This window comes from Cetorhinus maximus, chromosome 25 (genome assembly GCF_964194155.1).
Source record: "Cetorhinus maximus chromosome 25, sCetMax3.hap1.1, whole genome shotgun sequence".
NCBI lineage: Eukaryota > Metazoa > Chordata > Chondrichthyes > Lamniformes > Cetorhinidae > Cetorhinus > Cetorhinus maximus.
The window spans coordinates 8,948,578-8,969,895 of NC_135903.1; the positions used below are offsets into that span (position 1 = coordinate 8,948,578).

The 21,318-nt window shown below is 43.6% G+C and overlaps 1 protein-coding gene across 10 annotated transcripts in view; it reads left to right on the forward strand.

Moving 5' to 3' along the window:
- srcin1a (SRC kinase signaling inhibitor 1a) overlaps nucleotides 1-21,318 on the forward strand; it is a 382,976-nt gene that overhangs the window by 142,041 nt on the left and 219,617 nt on the right. The window contains exon 1 of one of the 10 annotated variants that reach the window (XM_078529408.1): nucleotides 19,498-19,732. The exons of the other annotated variants lie outside the window; for them this stretch is intronic. The gene's annotated coding sequence lies outside the window, so the exon portion shown is untranslated. Of the gene's footprint in view, nucleotides 1-19,497; nucleotides 19,733-21,318 lie in introns of those variants that run through there. 10 annotated transcript variants of the gene reach the window in all.

Genomic DNA, 21,318 nt, shown 5'->3' on the forward strand with positions numbered 1-21,318 from the left:
TTCTCATGAGCTCTTGTCCATTTCTAATATATCTATCTGAATAATTGCTCTATAAATTTGTGTTATGAATGGCCTCTCCTTCTAGTTATTGGAAGGGACTCTGACGCTTGGAGATTTTAATCATTTAATTATCAGGCCCTGAACTTGTGATGGGAAAGGGTGGGGTATTTTAAATCTTATTTTAATTAATGTCTACATTTGCTTCTCTTGTCTTCTAAAGGCACGTGGTTCTTGCTGAGACCATAGGACAGTACAACACCAAAACACCTACATGTGTCTGTGTAGGCTCTTTGGAAAGAACTATCCAATTAGTCCTACTCTTCTGCCATTTCAATAATTTTGTAACATTTCCCCCTTCAGGAATTTATCCAAAACCAATTTGAAAGTAATTATTGAATTTGTTTCCACCCTTCAGGAAGAGTATCCCAGACCATCATAACCCAACTGCATAAAAAAATTCTCCTCTTCCCACGCCTGGTTCTTTCTCGAAGTAAAGTAAACCCCTGCCCTCCGATTATTGACCATCTGCTGCTTGTTTTCTCTATCAAAACCCTTCATGATTTTGAACACCTCTGCTAAATCTCCCCTTAACCTTCTATGTTCTATGGAAAACAATCCCAGCTTCTCCACTCCTTCCACTTAAATGAAGTTCTGCTTCCTTGGTATCATTCGACCAAGTCTTTTCTGCACCCTGTCTAAGGCCTTGAAATCATTCCTAAAGTGTGGTGCTCAGAATTGGATGGAGTATTAAAGCTGGGATCTAACCAACGGCTTATCAAGGGTTATCGTAATGTCCTTGCTTTTGTTCCCTATGCCTCTGTTTATAAAGCCAAGGATCCCATATGACTTTTTTTTTTAGCAGCCTTTCCAACTTGTCCTGCCACTTTCAAACATTTGTGCATAAACACCCCGAGATCGCTCTGTTCCTGTACTGCCCTTAAGATTGTACCACTTATTTTATATTGCCTAACCTCTCTTTTCCTACCAAATTTAATCATTTCACATGTCTCTGCATTACATGACATCTTGCCATGTGTCTGCCCTTATCACCAGTCCGCCTGTTTCCTCCTTACGCTACCCTCCCTCATTAGATTTCCACATCTTGTGTCATCTGCAAACTTTGCAATTATACCCTGTACAGTACACCCAAGTCCAAGTCACTAATATGTATTAAAAAGGGCAGTGGTCCTAATGCTAACCCCTAGGAAACACTTTCCTCTAGGTCTGAAAAGCAATTGTTCACCATTGTTTCCTAGTCTCTCAGCCAATTACATATCCAGGCTGCCACTGTCCCTTTAATCCTGTAGGCTTTAAATTGGCTAACGTGTCTATTATGTGGCACTTTATCAAATGCCTTTTAAGAGTCCACATACACATCAACCACAATACCCTAATTAATCCATTATTTCATCAAAGAATGTAGCCAAGTTAGCAAAATGATTTGTCTTTTACAAATCTGTGCAGGGTGCCACTTATCAACCTGTGTTTTTCCAAGTGACAATTTTGTTGCAGATTATTCTTCTGTCACAGGCACTAGGCTGACTAGCCTACAGTTGCTGGGATTGTCTCTCTGATGAAAACAAAATGCTGCGGATGCTGGAAATCTGAAATAAAAACAGAAAATGCTGGAAAAACTCAGCAGGTCTGGCAGCCTCTATGAAGAGAGAAACAGAGTTAACGTTTCGAGTCCATATGACCCTTCTTTTGGAGCGGGGGTGTAATATTTTGTATTCTAACAGTTCTCTGGCACCATGCCCATTCCTATAGAGGATGGGAATATTGTATTCAGAGTCTCAGCTATCTGCACCTTTACTTCCCTCAGCAACTAGAATACACCCCATCCAGACCAGGTGACTTTTCTACTTTGAGCAATGCCAAGCTTTTAAGTGCCTTACCTTTAATCTGTTTTTACCTTATCCAATGCTCTGCTACCTCCTCCTTTACTTTGATTTGCAGCATCCCCTACTGAATACAGATATGAAGTTCTCATTTACTACCTCAGACATCCTCTCTGCATCTTTTTTAAGTTCACCCTTCCTCTGACTACCCTGTAAATATATCTAAGATGATAAAAGACTTTTGGATTCCACCACCAGCATCATCAATATCACTCTCTTCCGAGCCCTCTCGGGATGTCAGAGAGCTCTAGCTCGGTAAACGGTTTCTCACTGGGTGTCCCATGGGACCGTTAGTTGAATCCGTTTAAATCCTTTGCCAAAATCACCCCACCCCCTAGCCCCTCCATTGCCCTGAGAAGGGAAGGTGAGTGCAATAATTCATCTCCTCCACACTGAGTCCGTCAACATTTATTCCTTGGTTTAATGGAGCAGTGCAGCTGTAGCCTGCAGCCTGAGCCAAGAGGAGGTGCTGTGGCCCAGACAAACTTGTTCACATTTTTAACTGCGAGTAGCAGAAAGCAGCATTGAAGACAATGATTGTGTTTGGTTGCTATGCAGCAGGAAAATAATATCTGAAACTCCTGGAACTTAATCTCTCTCTTAGGGTCTTTGATTGTGAAACACAAGCCCTATTTATCAATTCTCGCTACTGATGGAACCATCTGAGGACCAGAGAGCGTTTTGTACTTATTTTTGGGTGAGGGGGGTTCCTTATAAAATCTTACAGTAAATGGAGGCAGGTGTCACTCTTCTGTGTCCCCTGGATGAAGAACAGACAGATCTTCCTGCTGGGTTTTCGAGTCTCAGCTGGGTTGGCAATGGGGGCATTATCATCAGCTTCAGAGTTCTGGGTTAGCCAAGATTCCTGCTATAAAGTGACTTTTGCAGGAGAGTGTATGCTTCATAAGTGCACATGCAACTGTGCACCTCTTTATTGTGTGTGTGTGTGTCAGGGGACTAAGACTTCACTATATTTTTTGTGAAATATATAAATCATTCTGGCTAATCTTCAAAATTATTTTTCGTAAAACTGAACAAAGGCTTTAAACTGACTGCAGCCATGACTGGCTATGACTCACACCAAAGGAATTTCTGGCCTTCAGAAAAGCAGCAAGCTCGTTATCTCTAAAGGGGCGCTAATGCCCCCTGCGACTGCAGAGATTAAATGCCAAGGAATAGTACAAAGCCCTTGGCCAATGCAGATGATCCGTCTGCAAGGACAAAAGGACTCGGAAGCGTCTGTTGAACTTATTAATGGTTGAAACATTAACCATCTCAAGAATATACATCCTTTGTCCAAACCAAGGTGGAGAAGCGGGAGTCATGTCACATGACTTCCCCTCCCAATGCCCCTCCACAAAGCTGCTAGAACCTGTAATATTGCCTTGTGGGGCTGAAAAAAAGGCTCAAGCTGCCATTTCCCATCTATCAGGCAGCAGCAGCAAAGGGCTCTGTCCATGTTCTTGAATACCTGGCTCCCCACCTACACTGTTTTCTACTGGACCTTCTGTACCAGCGCCTACAAGACTAATTCATCTCTGTTTGCCTCTCCCATTGTGGAAGTCATCGCTACTGGAAAAGTGGATTACCCAGCATCAGCTTCAGTCTGCTAACCTCTCTGAAGTGATACACCATTGGACTTTTGATACTGGACTCTGGACTCACGTGAAACAATAATTCTTATTTTGTCTGTGGTCTTTTTCCTGTGCCTCTTTCTTCCCCTTATCCCTCTCTTATTCTATAAATGTACCAGAGGCTACATAGTGACACCCCACCTTCCCCCACCCTCCATCTCCCCCCGCCGACCCTGCATTTTGAGTGTGTATGTAAAAAAAAAATGGTTTTAGTTCACCCTATCTTGAGTTTGCTGTGGGGTTATTAATAGAGAATTGGATCACACCAAAACTGAGGAGTTGGGAAAATACATCACCACACATTAAGGGGGAAATCAAAAACAAAAACACCTTTCTGTTTACAGATGGGTGGTGAGAGGAGGAATCAGGGCTGTTTAAATTAAACTCGTGTGTGTGTGTGTGTGTGTGTGTGTCTGGTTAATATGGCATGAGTGCTTCAGTGTATGGTCGTCTGTACACATACTTGATTGTGTGTACAGGGCCATGTATGTATGCCTGTCTATAGGGAAGGTGGTGGCATAGTGGTATTGTCATTGGACAATACCACTACGCCACCACAACAGACTTGTGAGGAAAGTTATAGGTCATGGAATAAAAGGGGCAGTAGCAACATGGATACAAAATTGGCTGAGGGATAGGAAACAGAGAGTAATGGTTAATGGGTATTTTTTGGGCTGGAAGAAGGTTTGTAGTGGAGTTCCCCAGGGGTCAGTATTGCGACCCTTGCTCTTCCTGACATATATAAATGACCTAGGTCTTGGTGTGCAGGAGACAATTTCAAAGTTTGTGGACGACACAAACTTGTGAGAATTGTAAACTGTGAGGAGGACAGTATAGAACGTCAAAAGGACATTGACACATTGGTGGAGTGGGCAGATAGGTGGCAGATGAAGTTCAATGCGGAGAAGTGTGAGATGATGCACTTTGGTTCAAAGAATATGGAGAGACAGTATAAAATAAAGGATACTCTTCTAAAGGGTGTGCAAGAGCAGAGAGACCTGGGTGTATATGTACATAAGTCATTAAAGGTGGCAGGACAGGTAGAAAGAGCTGTTTCTAAAGCATACAGTATTCTAGGCTTCATTAATAGGGGCATAGAGTACAAGAGCATGGAGGCTATGATGAACTTATATAAAATACTGGTTAGACCTCACCTGGAGTATTGTGTACAGTTCTGGGCAGGTTCAATTGAGGCATTCAAGAGGACATTGGATGATTATAAGAACATAAGAACTAGGAGCAGAAGTAGGCAATTCAGCCCCTCGAGCCTGCCCCGCCATTCAGTACGATCATGGCTGATCTCATTTGGGACTCAACTCCAATTTCCCGCCCTCTCCCATAACCTTTCAACCCATTACTAATTAAAAATCTGTCTATCTCCTCCTTAAATTTATTCAGCGTCCCGGCATCCACTGTACTCTGAGGTAGTGAATTCCACAGATTCACAACCCTTTGAGAAAAGTAATTCCTCCTCATCTCTGATTTAAATCTACCACCCCTTAGCCTAAAACTATGGCCTCTTGTTCTAGAATGCCCCACAAGTGGAAATATCCGCTCCACGTCTACTTTGTCTATCCCCTTCAGCATCTTATATACCTCAATTAGATCTCCTCTCATCCTTCTAAACTTTAGCAAGTATTGGCCTAAACTGCTCAATTTCTCCTCATAAGACAAGCCCCGCATCTCTGGAATCAATCTAGTGAACCTCCTCTGAACCGCCTCCAGTGCAACTACATCCTTCCTCAAGTAAAGGGACCAAAACTGTGCACAGGCCAGAGGCTAGGAATCCCCCTCATTATCTAAATAGAAACAATGTACAGGGTTACGGGGAAAAGGCAGGAGGTTGGCACTAAGTTAAAATGCTCAGAGAGCAGGTGCAGACATGATGGGCCGAATGCCCTCCTTCTACGCCGTAACAATTCTGTGATTCTGTGATAGTAATCCAGAGACCCAGGGGAATGTTCTGGGGACCTGGATTTGAATCCCGCCATGGCAGATGGTAGAATTTGAGTTTGAAAAAAATCTGGAAGTAAAAGTGTAATGATGACCATGAAACCATTGTTGTAAAATCCCATCTGCTTCACTAATTTATTTATTTATTTATTCATGGGATGTGGGCTTTGCAGCCTGGGCCAGCGTTTATTTCCCATCCCTAGTTGCCCTTGAGAAGGTGGTGGTGAGCTGCCTTCTTGAACCGCTGCAGTCCATGTGGTGTAGGTACATCCACAGTGCTGTTAGGATGGGAGTTCCAGGATTTTGACCCAGTGACAGTGAAGGAACACCGATATATTTCCAAGTCAGGATTGTGAGTGACTTGGAGGGGAACTTCCAGGTGGTGGTGTGGCCACAGTATTTATATGGTTAGTCCAGTTCAGTTTCTGGTCAATGGTAATCTCCAGGTGTTGATAGTGTGGGATTTAGTGATTGTAATGCCATTGAATGTTAAGGAGCGTTGGTTAGATTCTCTTTTGTTGGAGGTGGTCATTGCCTGGAACTTGCGTGGTGCGAATGTTACTTACCACTTGTCAGCCCAAGCCTGGATATTGTCCAGGTCTTGCTGCATTTCGACATGGATTGCTTCAGTATCTAAGGAGTTGCAAATGGTGCTGAACATTGTGCAATCATCAGTGAACATACCCATGAACATATGATGGGAGGAAGGTCATTGATGAAGCAGCTGAAGATGGTTGGGTTGAGAACACCACCCTGAGGAACTCCTGCAGTGATGTCCTGGAGCTGAGGTGACTGACCTCCAACAACCACAACCATATTCCTTTGTGCTAGGTATGACTCCAACCAGTGGAAAGTTTTTCCCCGATTCTCATTGACTCCAGTTTTGCTAGGGCTCCTTGATGCCACACTTGGTCAAATGCAGCCTTGATGTCAAGGGAAGTCACTCTCACTTCACCACACTAATGTCCTTTCAGGAAGGAAATCTGCTGTCTTACCTGGTCTGGCCTACATGCGACTTCAGATCCACATCAATGTGGTTGATTCTTAAAAATGCCCCCTGAAATAGCACCACCACTGCTTAATTAGGGATGGGCAATAAATGCTGGCCTAGCCAGTGATGCTCACATCCCATGTTTAAAAAAATTGTGCACGTGTTCAAGTCTGTGCCTGCTTTCATATGGATGTCAAGTTATTGCAGGATGATGCCCCTCATGAGTGAGCCTATTCTCGCTCAGAGTGATTTGGGTTCACTCTGAAGAATGGCCATTTGGTCCGACATTTGAGGGCTGTGGAGCCCACTGGAAGCATAAATAAAAACGAGCAATGTTGAAATTCCTGCTCCTTGTGACCCAGCCGCTGGTATTGAACAGTTTTCCAATAATCAGATCAGAAAGGAAATTTCAAAAACCACGTTTGGGGAAGATTTGACAAAAAGCATGTCCTCAAAGATTTCAATGAGAATTGCCTCTTATGATGACCTATTGCATGAAGTTGGTTCTGTTGGGTTTAATATGCAGAATTCCTCTTGTGCTGTGGAAATCTTCACATGCATCACTTAAATAATTATTTGCTGCCTGACTACACAGTCAGTCTTCATGTCTGTACCACAGGCTGTCGGTCACCTGCAATTCATCATCAGTGTTTATGTGGTTCTGCTGCCTGCCGATTTGAAACACAGTGTGCTCCTTTCTGCCCTTTGAATATTGAACGATGATCACATGATTCTTGATGCTACTAAAATCATCAGTTTGAGGCTGAAGCCTGTCTCATTATAGTCAGTGGGGTCTGCTGGCTCGAGACCCTCTGAAAATAGGAAAGCTGCGACACAAACTACAGGCTCTCTTGATATGCTCAACGGGGGAGTCTCTACTGAAATCAATGGGTTGTTGCTCAAATGGTGTGTTGCCGATTGTTTAGTGAGGGCAGTGTGTTGGAGAGAATGGCTCTATTACTGAGGAAGCTGCTTTGAGTCTAATGGGAAGCCTGGTGTATGAACAAGAGGGTTCTGTGTCATGCTACATGTTGATTATTAAAATCACAACACTAATCCCCAGTATTCAGCTGTATTACTGCTACAACCAGAAAATTGGATGGTGTTAAATTCCTCAATTTTTTTATCTATTAAAGCAAAAAAGCATCAGTCTTGGATCCTTCAGAATGTCACCTCATAAAGTCTCTGCACTGACAGCTCACACCATGCTCTGTGTATATATTGTAAATATGTAGGATTGAAACTAATAACAGCCTTAAATATCTCATGTTGTGTGGGGCTAAGGAGAGGCCCTCTGAGGGATGGGGTGGGTACACACACTCGCTGCTGCTCTGGGGAGGGAGATATGAATAGAATGGTTACATACTTGGCTCTAATCTCTGTTAACTGGATGTGATCCCCAGATTCAAATTTCCTCACTTTATAGAGACTCTGGCTGGACATATTGCTGAAGGTTTAATCACATGACTTCCCACACTCCTGCCATCAGCCGTGCGACATGCCCATCTTCATGGTGCCTCTGCCTCCCTACACTAATCAGAAAGTGAATAAACTATTCACTATTCAATTGTCAGCCAATCAGCCCATTCCCCACTGCACTTCCACCCCAGGTCAGGTCCAACTTATGGCACAGGAGGAGGCCATTTGGTCAGCCAAAAAAGAGCTAGTCTGCCTAATCCCACTTTTCAGCTCTTGGTCCATAGCCCTTTAGGTTACAGCGCTTCAAGAATACAGCAGTGTGCTGTTTAATTGTGATGAGGGTTTCTGTCTCAACCACAGGCAATGTCTTCCAAATCTCCACAAGTAAACTTAAATGTTCAAGACAAAATACGTTTAAAAAAAAATATCTGTCTGATATTTCTCCTGGGTGCTGCTCACAGTAGTGAACTGGAGATTAATTAATTCTTAGAGACTCTAGGGGAATCCTGAAGGGTTGGTAACACTAATGAGTTAACCTTATGCAAAATGGAGGAGAGTTTGTATTTTGGGGAGAAGAAACAGGTTCAACTGTTTCCAGTGGCAGGAGGGTGGGTAGACACAGATGACAGGTGTCACAGAGCTAAGATCTCACACTATATTTTTATGATTATATATATATATATATATATATATATATACACCCAAAATTTTCAAAACTGGATAAAGACTTTACAAAGGCTGAAGCTATGTCTGCCTGTAACCCTGGAAAGTAGGAACTATTGGAGAAATTTGCACCATGTTAACTCCAAAGAGATGCTAACGATCCTGTGGCTCAAAGGGAGTTACACAAAGTCCATCTTCATTTCCTAAGCCAGGTCTGGCCAATAGAGACTATTAGTCTGCTAGGACAAAGGACCCTTCAATCTCCTTTCAAATTCTTAATGGTTGAAAAAATAACAACCTCAAGAATCCAGACAAAGGGATATGCATCCTTTGTCAAAGCCAAAATGGACAGGTGGGAGTCATGTGACATGACCCACTAGCTGGAGGAACTAGTGATACTATCTTGCTGTGCTACCAATCTAGCAATTTTCTATTTTCCATCTAGCAAGCAGCAGCTCAGAACAAGAGCTCGGTCCAGGTGAATGCCTGGCCCCCGTCTACACTGTTTCTGCTAGAATATTTGAATATTTTTAAGGCAGAGGTAGATAGATTTTTGCTAGGCAAGGGAATCAAAGGTTATCGGGGGTAGATGGGAACATGGAATTCAAAACACAAACAGATCAGCCATAATCTTAGTGAATGGCGGAGCAGGCTTGAAAGGCGGAATAGCCTACTTCTGCTCCTATTTCGTATGTTCGTATGTTCTGAACTTCTGTACCTAGAAGACTAATTCATGACTATGTGCCTATCCCATCGTGGAAGTCATTTCTACTGGAAAAGTGAATTATCCAGCATTAGTCTTCAACCTGCTGACCTCTGTGAAAGAATACACCATTGGATTCTGGATTCTCTATTCTGGACTCGTGAAACAATAATACTTCATTCTGTGGTCTTTGCCCTGTAAATCTTCCTTTCTCTATACCCCCTCTTTTATTATATGAGTGAAAAAGGAGGCTACGTTCACCCCTCCTCTCACGTTTGATGTGTACAAATAAACCAACCCTCTGAGTTCACCCTATCTTGCGTTTGCTGTGGGGTTATTAATAGAAATTAGATCATACCAAAACTGAGGGGTTACAAAATATACCACTGCTTATAAAGGGAGGGAATCAAAATCAAAACACCTTTCCGTTTTGATTTAGATTACGGATGGATGGTGGGAGGAGAAATCAGGGCTGTTTAAATTAACCCCCTCCTATCCGTAACACACAAGAAGCTGAGATGACACGAGGAAGCATTTTTTACACCGTGAGTTGTAATCTGGAGCGCATTGCCTGAAAGGATGATGGAAACATATTCAATGGTAACATTCAAAAGGGAATTGGATAAATATTTGAAGGGGAAAAAATGATAGGACCAAGGGGAAAGAGCAGTAGATTGTGGATAGTTTGACCAAAGAGCTGGTACAGGCACAATGGGAAGAATGGCCTCCTCCTGTGCTGTATCATTCTAAGCTCAGTATTTTGGCTTTGAAAGGTCAGTCTGATGGCACAGCACTGGGGATAGGTACACAATGAGAAACTGCAGAACAAGTTATTTATTCCACGGTGTGGATTCATGGTAGATTGTAATGGGGGAGTTATTGGGCAGGATTTTTAGATTGTCAGGTAGGCACGACGGGCGGGCCCCAGAGCGCCTGGCCCTAGTCTGCCACCCGCGATTGGTCCGTGACCACGGTTTCACGCTGGCTGGACATTAATTGGCCAACCAGCATGAAATGCGCACTGAAAGGCTTGGCGCTGCCAGGTTGCATGCAGGGAGGTGTGTGAGTGCAAAAGTCTGTGCATGTGTGAGGGAACACGCACTGAAAGCTCCCTGAAGGCAGGGAAGGGAGCTAAAGAATTTTATAATCAAAAATAAAGCTTCTGAAAATTGGAAAAAAAATGTCCCCACATTGGACTCATTCGCATGAACATAAACGTGATAAAAATTATGTGAAAACATTTTTATTTTTTAAAATTAATGTTGGAAACCTCATCCTGCCCGTCGATGAGGTTTCCTAAAAAATCCAAAGGCTGCCTGGCCAATTCGCATGCCCATCAACCACAAGGTTAGACGGGCAGCGAAAAATGGCTTTTAATTAATTGATTAATGGCCTTAATTGTTGGCTCGCCTGACGTCATTGTGCGCTATTTTACACCCGATCGGGTCGGGTGTGCGCCCACCCACGGGATGTAAAATCCTGCCCATCGTTGTTGTTGGAGGTGTTCTTGTCTGATATGAACAGATTGACCTGCGTCAATCCCTATGTGGACCATAGCACTGCCCTCTGCGTGCTTTACAAAACCTTTGTTGGCTTCTTTCTCTCCATAACTCTGACCACTACAAATTGCATGTGTCATTGGCCTAGTTTTATTTTGACAAATTCTGTTTCTTATATAGATGCTGTGGCCCATTGTAATTCAACACCAGTCCACCTAGAGACATCAGCTTTAAGTGGACAAATAACTGGTTGGCATAACTCCTACTGTTTTCCCCAAGGAGATGACTTTGTTGATGCAGAAGATTTCTTTCCTGCAAATATTTACCTGCGATTTATCTCTGCTCACCACCATCGATAGCACGATGGTGCACAATTCCACTTTCTGAAGTGTCCAAATATTACATGTGCCAACGTTCATGACGTCATGAGCAATGGTAAAATAATGAGTCATGCCAGCCTGCTGGCTCTCCCGCTCATCAGTAGGGGTTGCCAACCTTCCAGGATTCTCCTGGAATCTTTTCACCTCTATCAAATCTGCTCTAAGCAGAGCAACCAAAGCTTCTGTGGTCTCTCCACATTGCTGATATTCTGGTAAATCTTCACTGTACCCTCTCCAAGACATTGCCATCCTCCCTGAAATATGGTGCTCAGAATTGGCCACAATGCTCTACCTGTCGCCTAATCAATGGTTTATAAAGGTTTACCATAACTTCCTTACTGTTGTACTTTATTTATGAAGCCAAGGATCTTGCATACTTTTTCAACATCATGCACTTTGACAAACAGCGAACAAAAACGCACAGGATAAAAATGGCCCTTGTATGTCATGGCTGCTAATTTCATAACAGTGAGAGACTGTCTCACACCTTGTCAGCAGTGTGACAACTGGTTAGCTTTTAAATACATTCCTGCACAGTTTGGCCCATTAATTTCTAATTAAATGCAGTCCATGTGTTTAAAGTTCACTCCAGTTGTTGCATTCCAAGATGTAAAATATTACATTTAACTGCAGAGAGTGGATTTGCATGTGATCGCAAGACCTTGATCAAAAAGTCTTTTTCTTTTATGATTATTCCAGACTCCTGGTGTCTTCTCATAGTAGCTCATCTCTCATTAATTATGGCCCTGAGGCAAAAGCCCATAAACAGCTGCACTCATCCCAGTGCAGCAGCCGGTGAAAGTGTCAGTTCTGCTTAGGCAGTAGGCTGACAGTCAACCTATTGCCAAGTAACGGTGATCTTGTCCCAGCATAGCCCACTCCCATGGGTTTTGAAGTGCTGCAGGAGAAACCTCCTCACCAACATTGAGCATTTGAGGCCAATTGCATAGCTACATTTAAGGGGAAGCTAGCTACGTTTATGAGGGATAAATGAATTGCAGGATATGTTGACAGGGTGAGATGAGGAGGGGTTGGAAGGAGCCCCATGTGGGGCATGAACACGGGTAAGGACCAATTGGGCCAAACAGCCTGTTTCTGCGGTGTACATTCAATGTAGTTCAAGGATTCAGATATCCAAAATACAGCCTGATGTTAAAAGCCTGGATGCTTTGCACAGCAGCAGCTGTCAGTGAGTGTCAAACTAAAGTTTGATCATCACAGGGAGCAACATTCCTGTTCAACCTCAGCTGGGTCAAGGGCTGAGATTCTTTTATTTCTCCTGAATTCTCTATTGGTTTTATTAGCAACTACCATATCTCAGGCTTTTCTTGTCTCCCTTACAAGTGGAAACATCATCTCTGCGTTGAAGTTATCAAACTCCTGCATAATGTTAAAGACCTCTTTCAGGTCCTCATCTGCATGTTCTGGTGCATTTGTAGCAAGAATACTCTGCTGTGTCCTGTTCCAATAGGGAGAGACTTGTGTTGAGAAAATGAACATTTAGGTTCACAGGATGTGATTGAACAAGGCCTTTTGGCTGATCTTCTCTCATCCATCGCAAGCAAGCCTACAGCCCCCACTCCCACTGGAGTTTCCAACTGCTTCTTCATTAATCCCAAGGTTTTTGCTTGCGCTGTCCTACCTCAAAGTCCAATCCAAGGGCAAGTGGAACATAGGGACAGGAGCAGGCCATCCAGCCCCTTCTATTAGATCATATTTGTTCTGTACCTCAACTTTAGTTACCTGCTTTGGTTTCATATCCCTTAAACACTTACCCAATAAAAAAATCTATCAATCAGTTTTGAAATTTTCAATTGACCCCAGCTACAAAAGCTTTTTGGATGAGAAAGTTCCCATTTACCCTTCACGTGAAGAAATCTTTGTGAGCTTCCTGACATCACTCCTGAATGGCTTAGCTCTAATTTTAAGGTTTTGCCTCCTTGTTTTGGACACCACCATCCCACCACCACCGTCCCCACAACCCCCACCACCAAAAGAAATAGTTTCTCTCCATCTAACTTATAAACTCATTTAGTTATATTAAAGACCTCGATCAGCTCACCCTCCATCTTCAATAGCCCATGGGATGCCAGCCAAGTTTATGTAACCTGAGGGAGTGCTGCATTGTCAAAGTTGTTGCCCTCCAACGAAACACAAAACCAGGGCCTTAATCTGCGTGGGTAGAATTTTCAAGTTGGTGGGCCTGGGAACGGCCGGGGAACGGACCGTCAACTGTGATCGGCCCCTGACCACTGAAAGGCTCAGCGCTGCCGGTGTGGGGGCGGGAGGAGGTCGGGCGCTGAATTCTGGGCGGGCGGAGGGGAGTGTGCAATGAAAGCTTCCTGAAGGCAGAGGGCTGCCTCAGGGGGATAAAGACTTTAAAAACAATCAACAAACATTTGAAACTGCAGAAAAAAAATGACCACTCATCAGATTCACTCAAATAAAAATATAGATGATGAAAATTCTGACCCAACATTTTCATTCTTTAAAAATTAATAGAGAAAACCTTATCCCGCCCTTGGATGAGGTTTCATCAAAAAGGAAAGGTCTGCCCGGCAGGTTCACCCACCCGCCAACCGTAATGCTGGATGGGCAGTGAAAAATCGCCGTCAATTGCTACTTTATTGGCCTTAATAGGCCTCCTAATTGTCGGCGGGTGTGCTGCCAACTCTCGCACGAACCCGCCGAACGAAATATCATGCGAGTGCGTGTCAGGCGCATGCCTGCACGCCCAGCAGAACATTCTACCCTACGTAGGTGTTAAAGATCCATGGAACATGGCTTGGGCAACATTCATCTGACAACCAGCAGCAACCAAAATATGGATTAGCTGGTCATTCGTCTCATTGCTGTTTGTGGGATTTTGCTGTGTAGCAATTTGCTGCCACATTTGCCTCCCCAACAGTGACTGCACTGCAGAAGTAATTTATGCGAAGTACCTTGTGGCCTTTCACATGGATTTGATGAGATGCTATATAAGCACAAAACTGTCTATTTAACTACACTGGACAGTGCATGTACCAGTTGGGCCACTGGGACAGATCATTCTTTCCTTTCAATGAGTTTGTACAGTATTGAGAAGCCAGTGCTTTGCAGTAACCAATTCAATGTTTCTAGAATTGTAGAAGCCTCTGCCTTATGTGCATAATGGGTTTGTCATAAAATAATTAGTACTTTTTGAAAAAAAAAGTTAACTGAGCTTAGATTAAAGCATTGCAACTCCACACCCAAATAGTAACTGCACATTTAACCTCAGACTGATAACTCATGAATTCCGAAATGTTTTGCTTAATTTTAGCTTGCTAGTTTTGGCAGTGAATCATATCGCATTAGGATCTATATGACTTTCAGCAGAATGTGACTGTAACTTGGGCCAAAAGACACCATAAACAATCTGGTTAAAAAATGCTGAGCAGGAGTATCAGTTTGACTCTGCTTTGGATAGTCAGGCTCAGCTAACATTAGATAAATACTTAATTTTCTTTAGGAGAATGCTCACAGAATAAATTAACACCCGGGGATTCTCAGTACATGCAAGAAGCAGTGTAATGTTTGAGATAAATTAATGGCATTCTTAGTATATCACCTAGGTCAGGCAAATAAGCCAATCAATACCTCTGCTCATCTCGGTTAATTTCACTCCAAGTTTAGAATTCCAATGGATTAAATCCCTTCACATTCATCCCAATGTGTAAAACACTTTTCCTGCCAACCTGTTGTGTACATTCTAATTGCTCAGACCAGACATTCCATAATTTCCAAAAGACCTGTTTCTCCCTTACAATGTTGAAAATTCAATAGTGACCCCTTTCTCTGTCACTCTCCCAATGTGTAGACCTCAGTGAATTGGCCTCATCCCCTCTCACTCTCCCAGTGTATAGACCTCAGTGAATTGGCCTCATCCCCTCTCACTCTCCCAGTGTGTAGACCTCAGTGAATTGGCCTCATCCCCTCTCACTCTCCCAGTGTATAGACCTCAGTGAATTGGCCTCATCCCCTCTCACTCTCCCAGTGTATAGACCTCAGTGAATTCATCTCATTCACTGTCACTCTCCCAGTGTATAAACCTCAGTGAATTGGCCTCATCCCCTCTCACTCTCCCAGTGTATGGACCTCAGTGAATTCGCCTCATTCACTGTCACTCTCCCAGTGTATAGACCTCAGTGAATTGGCCTCATCCTCTCTCACTCTCCCAGTGTATAGACCTCAGTGAATTCACCTCATTCACTGTCACTCTCCCAGTGTATAGACCTCAGTGAATTGGCCTCATCCCCTCTCACTCTCCCAGCGTATAAACCTCAGTGAATTCACCTCATTCACTGTCACTCTCCCAGTGTATAGACCTCAGTGAATTGGCCTCATCCTCTCTCACTCTCCCAGTGTAGAGACCTCAGTGAATTCACCTCATTCTCTGTCACTCTCCCAATGTATAAACCACAGTGAATTGGCCTCATCCCCTCTCACTCTCCCAGCGTATAGACCTCAGTGAATTGGCCTTATTCACCATCACTCTCCCAGTGTATAGACCTCAGTGAATTCGCCTCATCCCCTCTCACTCCCCCAGCGTATAGACCTCAGTGAATTCGCCTCATCCCCTCTCACTCTCCCAGCGTATAGACCTCAGTGAATTCGCTTCATCCCCTCTCACTCTCCCAGTGTATAGACCTCAGTGAATTCGCAGTATTCACCATCACTCTCCCAGCGTATAGACCTCAATGAATTCGCCTCATCCCCTCTCACTCCCCCAGCGTATAGACCTCAGTGAATTGGCCAAGGTCATTGAATATTTTTAAGGCTGGGCTAGATAGATTCTTGATTGAGAAGGGAGTCAAAGATTATTGGGGGGGGCAGGTAGGTAGAGTTGAGGCCACAATCAGATCAGCCACGATCTTATTAAATGGTGGAACAGGCTCAAGGGGCCAAATGGCCTACTCCTGCTCCTAATTCATACGTTCATATATGGCTCCAATCCCTGTCACTCTCCCAATCTATGAATGCATTGTGTTGAGCCAGGCCGCGTTCATCCCCATCATGTGGTGTCGCTGATCCAAACATAATATTTAAATGAAAAGTCTGTTCCCAGCTTAATTGCAGCCTGCTGAATTTGCATTTTTAGTTGTCAGAGGTTCCAACCTGGTCAGTTTAGTACATTTTACTGATCCTTTGCCAAAAATGTCCTGCAATAAATCATTTTTACTTTCTGAAAGTGTTTCTAATTTTGACTTTTTTACTTTCTGCATCATGACTGATTCAGTCGGTATAAATTGGTTTTTGCTGTAGGAGGAGTTTACAAAGAACCCGCCCTGAGTTGGGAGGGCTTGATGTAATCCCTTTTATTTTACCAGAGCTGAACTATTATTTTCCCCCATTTAAATGGATTACAACATCGTATCGGAGATGTTTTTTCAGGGTGGTGCTCAAACCTGTCATACAACATCATGTCCTTAATATTGAATGAAAATCATCGTGAAGACTTGTCTGTATAAGCTGGGAATGATTGGCAGTATCAGCTGGCAAATGCTGTACACGTTGGTATGGTATTTCTCTGCTATTTTAATGTGGGCTTTAAGCTGTGTTAATAACGTGTTAACAGCTTGGCTGAAACAGGGAACAAAGGAATGCTGCACCAGGGCATTCAGCATGCACTATTAATCTCACCCAGCCTTTTTCTAGGGTTATCTCTAAGTTGTTTTATAACAAAAATTTATCATCCCCAAAAATCCGCAGTATTGTCGCCTATCAGCACAAGTTCTGAGGCCTGCCCTCCCCTGACCTTTGGGGACAAAGTTGACGGGGTCAGAGTGAGGTCGCATGACCTTGGGTAGCTCGTTAAGCATCTGAAATTGCTGGAAAATCTAGTACAAGTACGTCAGGGCCTGCAAGAACAGTTAAATTATTCATCCCACACCCTCATCACTACCTCCCACTCCCAACAAGGAGAAGCTTACAAACTTACCACTTACAAATGGGGACTACCGCCTGACCATTATAGAAGAAATAATGTTACCTTGTGGGGTCCAGCCTGCGATTAAGAGTACGAAATGGTAATGTTACTGAACTTATAATCCAGGCGCCTGGCCTAATGATCGATGGACATGGGTTCAAATCCCACTACAACTGGCAAATTTAAATTCACTTAATTAAATAAATCTGGAATTTGAAAAAAAGATATTAGTACCAGTAATGATGAGCATGAACCTGTGTCTTTAAAAAAGCCACCTGGTTTACTAATGCCCTTCAGGGAAGGAATCTAATGTCCTTACCCGTTCTGGCCTATGTGTGACTCCAGACCCATAGCAATGCGGTTGAGTCATAACTTGTTCTCTGAAATGGCCTAGCAATCCACTGAGTTATATAGATAGGAATGCTGGCCTTGCTGGCCAGAGAGGGCAGTGAATCTTCCAGGGTTCCCATATCTGTTTGCTGTTTAGAGACCCCTTCTTGTGACTGGCCTCCTTCCATCTGCAAGAGATGATGGGAATGCAGTCTCAGAACTTTGGTGAGGTCAGATGAGATCATCTCCACTTCTTTTGATGGCTGAACAAGCTGATTCTGGAAAGGCAAAATCTGCCAAAGGTGCCAAAAGTGAAGTTGTCCCTTGCCGGTGATGTGGGGTGGTCTCTGCTGACGCCGTGTTTGAAGGGCTGGCACCTACTTTGGAGTTTCTGAATCCACCAGCTGGGATTTTCCAGTCCTGCCATGGACGTTTTGCTGGGTCACCAAATTTTCCATCCTGCCCACGACGGGTCCTGCCTGGAAAATCCCAGCCCACATGTCTTCACGCTGGTGAACTCCTGCCCATAGCTGGTGTCTCCATTTGCATCAGTTGTCATCTGGAGTCTCCCACCTGTTGTGATTAACGTTGGGGGCTTTCATGTCTCTTTTGACGGCATCCTGAAATTGGAGCTTTGGGTGCCCTGCTAGTCTCTTGGCATGGGCTAGTTCCCTTGTAGCATATTCTTGAGGATGCATTCAGCTCCCATCCCAGCTTCCCAAACAGCTGACCCATTCCCTATAGGCTCATTCATGAGGAATGGGGAATGGAGCCACGGAGGACAGCCTAATATCAGTAAACAATGCAACAGAAACAATTTCATTAGTCCTATCTTGTCAAGGAACGTGTGGAGCCTTTTACGGAGTGAGAGGGTGACACTGAACCGGAGATGGGAAATGGAGAAGACCAAATAAGTCACAATTGAGCAGGAAGATTACAAATTTACTTTTGAAGGATAGGAGAGTGAGATGAAGTAGTTTTTAGGAGGCGCTTGGCAGAGCAGGAGCCTATTGACTGAAGATTCTGTCTTTATGGAGGAGAAGGAACACAGGGACCACCAGAATTGGAAATCAGAGGGCACTATCTAGGAGATCATGGTGGATAGCTCCCTCAGTGAATGTAAAGTAAAGCTGCACGTGGACTTGGAAATGAAGACAAAACTCTTGAAATCCATGAGTTGGCAGGCAGGGAGCCAGGAGTGATGGGGTGAAACTCCGTTCTGAAGAGGACAGGGGCAGCAGAATTTTGGATTTATTAAAGTCTTTTTTATTTGCTGATTTACATCACTGAAAAGCGCCTGGGGATGTTTTTCTACATTCAAGCTGGTGTCTAAAAACAAGTTATGGTTACGAAGAGTGGATGAAGGGAGGGAAGGCTGTCAGAGTATTTGAGAAATGACTCCTTAAGGTGATTAAGATGTGAATTAGAGTTTTGGCATCAGAGAGAGGGAGGGGTAAGTCTGTAAGTGAGTCATGTTATAGAGGTGCAAAAATATTCCAGAAAGGTGCCACACCTTCAGGAGGGGAGGGAGATAGGAAAAGTGAAAGCATGTTGCAGAATTTTAGTTAAGGAATGCACTGCTGTTAAGGCAGAGGCTGCCCAACTGACCCTGGACACTGTAGCCAGGAAGAGGTCAATCAAATGGGTCACCTCGATGAGCATCCCAGGAGATTTCAATCTGTGCTTATCAAGCTCTTATTTATTGCCTGTAAAATAATAGCCGGGATTTAGGACAGCAAGAGTTTCCTATCAGATCACAGCTACAGTGTTCCGGTTTGGACCTTTGTCCATCTGGAAGCTCACGCCAATCTCCCACCCACTCATCCTACCCCCTCACCCCCTCCGTGTCCTCCCCACCCTCTCTCATTCTCCTCCACCCCCCCCCCCTCCACTCTTCTGTTTCCTCTTCTTTCCGTTCCTCTGTCCTATCTCTGTTGCTGGCAGTAAAGCTCTTGTGAGTGCATCGCTCCTCCCCTTTGAGCGCTTGCCAAGAAACTAGGTTTACAAGGGCTTGTTTGACAAAGTGATTCACTGCATGCAACTGGTGAAGCACTCCCATTCATAGCATTGCATGGGATGGGAAGGAGCCTGTGGATTTTACTTAAGGAAGGTTTAAACATGGGCTGCAATCTTTTTTATTTGTGATGGTCAGTGTTTGCACTAAGTCTCCCACTTAGGTCTTAAGGACTCAAGGTACCTTCCTGACAGGTACAGAGTGTGTTGGGGGAAGGACTGGGGCGGGAACACTTTTTGACTCTGGAATTTGTACAGCTGACAGTCGAACTGTAGTTGGTTTTTAGACAGCCGGACCTGAGGTAAGATCCAAAGTGGATTTTCTCCTAGTTAAGTTTTTGCAAATTGGTCAACCTACTTGCGTTTTATATAAGATATTGAGTTTCAGTCTGTGTGAAACTCTTTTTTGATACGTGCCATCTCAATATGCCTGTTCACAGCCTGTACTACCGGTGTCCTGGTATCAGCAAGGATTCTGAGTGGTGTTTAGAAATAACATTGTTGAAGAGCAAACTGTTTGTTTAATCTTTTGAGGAACTCTGAAGTGTTTTAATTGTGAATAAAGCTTGAGTTTCCTGGTAAAGAAAGAAGGCTGAAGATGTCCATTAACGTTTTGTACACGCCTTCCCTAGTGAGTTAGAACTCCACTTCACAGTGTGATACTGACTGGTGAGATAATGAAGTTATTGGCATCAAGCCTTGTTCAGTGTTGGTTACTCCTTCTCTGCCAGTGGTACCAGTGAGACAGTCGGTTTCAGAATCCCAAGAAAAATCAGCCCAGAGCTTCTGCCCCTGACTCCCAATTGGAGGCAGACTCTGCTGCCTGTGATGCCTCTGCAGTGGAATTTCCCCCGGCATCTACTGAAGGTAACGATCGGCTGTTAAGTGAAGAGTCTCCATCTATCCAGCAGCACCCCAGCTGCCAGCAGAACAAAGAGCGATAGAGAAACAAAATATATTGGTGTGGAAATAATTTGTCTGTTGTGACGAGAGTTTGTTTTAAGAAAAACTGGTAAGGTATTGAACAGATAATGCTCTGGAGGATTTCAGCAAAATGGGACACAGCATCCCTGTACAGGCTTGTTATCATAAGCACTTGAACTGGTTCATTAAAAAGTACAGGCACTGATCTGAGATAAATTAAAGAAATTAAGAGACTGATTAACTGCAAGGTTAAAAATATTAATTGAGATAACAGGTGAGAGAGAGTTACAAGTTCCACTGACAGAGATTAAACAGTTTAATTGAGTGTCGAGATAGATTGAGGGGGTTTGATTAAAGAGAGATTCCTGTTGCAGTCACTTAGGAACATCGGAACAGGAGTAGACCATTCAACCCCTCAAACTCATTCTGCCATTCGGTGAGATCATATCTGATCAGTATCTTAACAACACTTACTCACTTGCAACTTAAACTTTGCCGTTTCAAGTAGGCGCATCTAGAATGCACTGTTGGAACAAGAGATGAAATAGCACTTTGGAATGAGGCTCTTAATTATCCTTTAATTTTGCATTTGAGATGCAAAATTCTCTCATTACATCCTCCCGGCAGTCTTCTACCAGTCATCTGTACACAACTGTGATATTACGATAGTCTTACTGACATCAATCAGTCCATTTGCCTTCCTCTTCTGTCATTAGTGCTCATTTAGTTTGATTACGCTGCAGAGTGCATTTTAGGAAATGCAATCAAGGAGTTCAAATCTTCACAAACTACTTGAGTTTGGCTCCTCTGTTTGTCATTTGAACCCATTCATTAAACATTAGTCAGTGAGTAGCCTTATTACTCGCTTGTAACCACATAATCTGTATATAAGTGAGATAGAAATAAATAGCAAATGAATAGTGCGGTATTACACTGACAGGGGGTTTAGTTTGGCTTTAGTTTG